The sequence below is a fragment of the Scyliorhinus canicula genome, chromosome 13, assembly GCF_902713615.1.
Source record: "Scyliorhinus canicula chromosome 13, sScyCan1.1, whole genome shotgun sequence".
NCBI classification, from domain to species: Eukaryota; Metazoa; Chordata; class Chondrichthyes; order Carcharhiniformes; family Scyliorhinidae; genus Scyliorhinus; species Scyliorhinus canicula.
The window spans coordinates 9,519,287-9,523,797 of record NC_052158.1 but is presented as its reverse complement, the minus strand read 5'-3'; positions in this window follow the sequence as shown (position 1 = coordinate 9,523,797).

Here is a 4,511-nt window from a genome sequence, read left to right as displayed (position 1 = left end):
TCAGTGTGGGTCAGTGTGGCTGTGCTGTGGGTCAGTGTGGGTCAGTGTGACTGTGCCGTGGGTCAGTGTGGCTGTGCTGTGGGTCAGTGTGGGTCAGTGTGGCTGTGCTGTGGTCAGTGTGGCTGTGCCGTGGGTCAGTGTGGGTCAGTGTGGGTCAGTGTGGCTGTGCTGTGGGCAGTGTGGGTCAGTGTGGGTCAGAGTGGCTGTGCTGTGGGTCAGTGTGGCTGTGCCGTGGGTCAGTGTGGGTCAGTGTGACTGTGCTGTGGGTCAGTGTGGCTGTGCCGTGGGTCAGTGTGACTGTGCTGTGGGTCAGTGTGACTGTGCTGTGGGTCAGTGTGGTCAGTGTGGCTGTGCTGTGGGTCAGTGTGGGTCAGTGGGGTCAGTGTGGCTGTGCTGTGGGTCAGTGTGGGTCAGTGTGGGTCAGTGTGACTGTGCTGTGGGTCAGTGTGGCTGTGCTGTGGGTCAGTGTGGCTGTGCTGTGGGTCAGTGTGGCTGTGCTGTGGGTCAGTGTGGGTCAGTGTGGCTGTGCCGTGGGTCAGTGTGACTGTGCCGTGGGTCAGTGTGGCTGTGCTGTGGGTCAGTGTGGGTCAGTGTGACTGTGCTGTGGGTCAGTGTGGGTCAGTGTGACTGTGCTGTGGGTCAGTGTGACTGTGCTGTGGGTCAGTGTGGGTCAGTGTGGGTCAGTGTGGGTCAGTGTGGGTCAGTTGGTCAGTGTGGGTCAGTGTGGGTCAGTGTGGGTCAGTGTGACTGTGCTGTGGGTCAGTGGCTGTGCCGTGGGTCAGTGGGGTCAGTGTGGGTCAGTGTGACTGTGCTGGGGTCAGTGTGGCTGTGCTGTGGGTCAGTGTGGCTGTGCTGTGGGTCAGTGTGACTGTGCCGTGGGTCAGTGTGGGTCAGTTGTGGGTCAGTGTGGCTGTGCTGTGGGTCAGTGTGGGTCAGTGTGACTGTGCCGTGGGTCATGTGTCAGTGTGGGTCGTGTGACTGTGCTGTGGGTCAGTGTGGCTGTGCTGTGGGTCAGTGGGTCAGTGTGACTGTGCTGTGGGTCAGTGTGGCTGTGCTGTGGGTCAGTGTGGGTCAGTGTGGGTCAGTGTGACTGTGCTGTGGGTCAGTGTGGGTCAGTGTGGGTCAGTGTGGCTGTGCTGTGGGTCAGTGGGGTCAGTGTGGGTCAGTGTGGGTCAGTGTGACTGTGCTGTGGGTCAGGTGTGGGTCAGTGTGGGTCAGTGTGACTGTGCTGTGGGTCAGTGTGACTGTGCTGTGGGTCAGTGTGGCTGTGCCGTGGGTCAGTGTGGCTGTGGTCAGTGTGGCTGTGCTGTGGGTCAGTGTGGGTCAGTGGGGTCAGTGTGGCTGTGCTGTGGGTCAGTGTGACTGTGCCGTGGGTCAGTGTGACTGTGCTGTGGTCAGTGTGGGTCATGTGGGTCAGTGTGACTGTGCTGTGGGTCAGTGACTGTGCTGTGGGTCAGTGTGGCTGTGCTGTGGGTCAGTGTGGGTCAGTGGGTCAGTGTGGGTCAGTGTGACTGTGCCGTGGGTCAGTGTGGGTCAGTGTGACTGTGCTGTGGTCAGTGTGACTGTGCTGTGGGTCAGTGTGTGGTCAGTGACTGTGCCGTGGGTCAGTGTGGGTCATGTGACTGTGCTGTGGGTCATGTGGGTCAGTGTGACTGTGCTGTGGGTCAGTGGGTCAGTGTGACTGTGCTGTGGTCAGTGTGGGTCAGTGTGACTGTGCTGTGGGTCAGTGTGGCTGTGCTGTGGGTCAGTGTGGCTGTGCCGTGGGTCAGTGTGGGTCAGTGTGGCTGTGCTGTGGGTCAGTGTGACTGTGCTGTGGGTCAGTGTGACTGTGCTGTGGGTCAGTGTGACTGTGCTGTGGGTCAGTGTGGGTCAGTGTGACTGTGCCGTGGGTCAGTGTGACTGTGCCGTGGGTCAGTGTGCTGTGCTGTGGGTCAGTGTGGGTCAGTGTGGCTGTGCCGTGGGTCAGTGTGGGTCAGTGTGGGTCAGTTGTGACTGTGCTGTGTGGGTCAGTGTGGCTGTGCTGTGGGTCTGTGGCTGTGCTGTGGGTCAGTGTGGTAGTGTGGCTGTGCTGTGGGTCAGTGTGACTGTGCTGTGGGTCAGTGTGACTGTGCTGTGGTCAGTGTGGGTCAGTGTGACTGTGCCGTGGGTCAGTGTGACTGTGCTGTGGGTCAGTGTGGCTGTGCTGTGGGTCAGTGTGGCTGTGCTGTGGGTCAGTGTGGGTCAGTGTGGGTCAGTGTGGGTTAGTGTGGCTGTGCTGTGGGTCAGTGTGGGTCAGTGTGGGTCAGTGTGACTGTGCTGTGGGTCAGTGTGGCTGTGCTGTGGGTCAGTGTGACTGTGCTGTGGGTCAGTGTGGTGTGCTGTGGGTCAGTGTGGGTCAGTGTGGGTCAGTGTGACTGTGCTGTGGGTCAGTGTGGCTGTGCTGTGGGTCAGTGTGACTGTGCCGTGGGTCAGTGTGGGTCAGTGTGGGTCAGTGTGACTGTGCTGTGGGTCAGTGTGGGTCAGTGTGACTGTGCTGTGGGTCAGTGTGGGTCAGTGTGGGTCAGTGTGACTGTGCTGTGGGTCAGTGTGGGTCAGTGTGGCTGTGCTGTGGGTCAGTGTGGGTCAGTGTGGGTCAGTGTGACTGTGCTGTGGGTCAGTGTGGGTGCCGTGGGTCAGTGTGGCTGTGCCGTGGTCAGTGTGGGTCAGTGTGACTGTGCTGTGGGTCAGTGTGGGTCAGTGTGACTGTGCTGTGGGTCAGTGTGGCTGTGCTGTGGGTCAGTGTGACTGTGCTGTGGGTCAGTGTGGCTGTGCTGTGGGTCAGTGTGGGTCAGTGTGACTGTGCTGTGGGTCAGTGTGACTGTGCTGTGGGTCAGTGTGGCTGTGCTGTGGGTCAGTGTGGGTCAGTGTGGGTCAGTGGCTGTGCTGTGGGTCAGTGTGACTGTGCCGTGGGTCAGTGTGGCTGTGCTGTGGGTCAGTGTGGCTGTGCTGTGGGTCAGTGGGGTCAGTGTGGTCAGTGTGGGTCAGTGTGGGTCAGTGTGGCTGGCTGTGGGTCAGTGTGGGTCAGTGTGACTGTGCTGTGGGTCAGTGTGGGTCAGTGTGGGTCAGTGTGGGTCAGTGTGGTCAGTGTGGTCAGGTGTGGGTCAGTGTGGGTCAGTGTGGCTGTGCTGTGGTCAGTGTGGGTCAGTGTGGGTCAGTGTGACTGTGCTGTGGGTCAGTGTGACTGTGCTGTGGGTCAGTGTGACTGTGCTGTGGGTCAGTGTGACTGTGCTGTGGGTCAGTGTGGCTGTGCGTGGGTCAGTGTGGGTCAGTGTGGGTCAGTGTGGCTGTGCTGTGGGTCAGTGTGACTGTGCCGTGGGTCAGTGTGGCTGTGCTGTGGTCAGTGTGGCTGTGCTGTGGGTCAGTGTGGGTCAGTGTGGCTGTGCTGTGGGTCAGTGTGGGTCAGTGTGACTGTGCTGTGGGTCAGTGTGGGTCAGTGTGGGTCAGGTGGGTCATGTGGGTCAGGTGGGTCAGTGTGGGTCAGTGTGGGTCAGTGTGGGTCAGTGTGGCTGTGCTGGTGGGTCAGTGTGGGTCAGTGTGGCTGTGCCGTGGGTCATGTGGGTCAGTGTGGCTGTGCCGTGGGTCAGTGTGGTCAGTGTGACTGTGCTGTGGGTCAGTGTGACTGTGCTGTGGGTCAGTGTGGGTCAGTGTGGGTCAGTGTGACTGTGCTGTGGTCAGTGTGACTGTGCCGTGGGTCAGTGTGGGTCAGTGTGGGTCAGTGTGACTGTGCCGTGGGTCAGTGTGACTGTGCTGTGGGTCAGTGTGGGTCAGTGTGGCTGTGCCGTGGGTCAGTGTGGGTCAGTGTGGGTCAGTGTGACTGTGCTGTGGGTCAGTGTGGCTGTGCTGTGGGTCAGTGTGGGTCAGTGTGGCTGTGCCGTGGGTCAGTGTGGGTCAGTGTGACTGTGCTGTGGGTCAGTGTGACTGTGCTGTGGGTCAGTGTGGGTCAGTGTGTCAGTGTGGGTCAGTGTGACTGTGCCTGGTCAGTGTGACTGTGCCGTGGGTCAGTGTGACTGTGCTGTGGGTCAGTGTGACTGTGCTGTGGGTCAGTGTGACTGTGCCGTGGGTCAGTGTGGGTCAGTGTGGGTCAGTGTGGCTGTGCCGTGGGTCAGTGTGACTGTGCCGTGGGTCAGTGTGACTGTGCTGTGGGTCAGTGTGACTGTGCTGTGGGTCAGTGTGACTGTGCCGTGGGTCAGTGTGGGTCAGTGTGGGTCAGTGTGGGTCAGTGTGACTGTGCCGTGGGTCAGTGTGACTGTGCTTGGGTCAGTGTGACTGTGCTGTGGGTCAGTGACTGTGCTGTGGGTCAGTGTGACTGTGCCGTGGGTCAGTGTGGGTCAGTGGGTCAGTGTGGGTCAGTGTGGGTCAGTGTGGCTGTGCTGTGGGTCAGTGTGACTGTGCTGTGGGTCAGTGTGACTGTGCCTGTGGGTCAGTGTGACTGTGCCGTGTGGGTCAGTGTGACTGTGCTGTGGGGTCAGTGTGACTGTGCCGTGGGTCAGTGT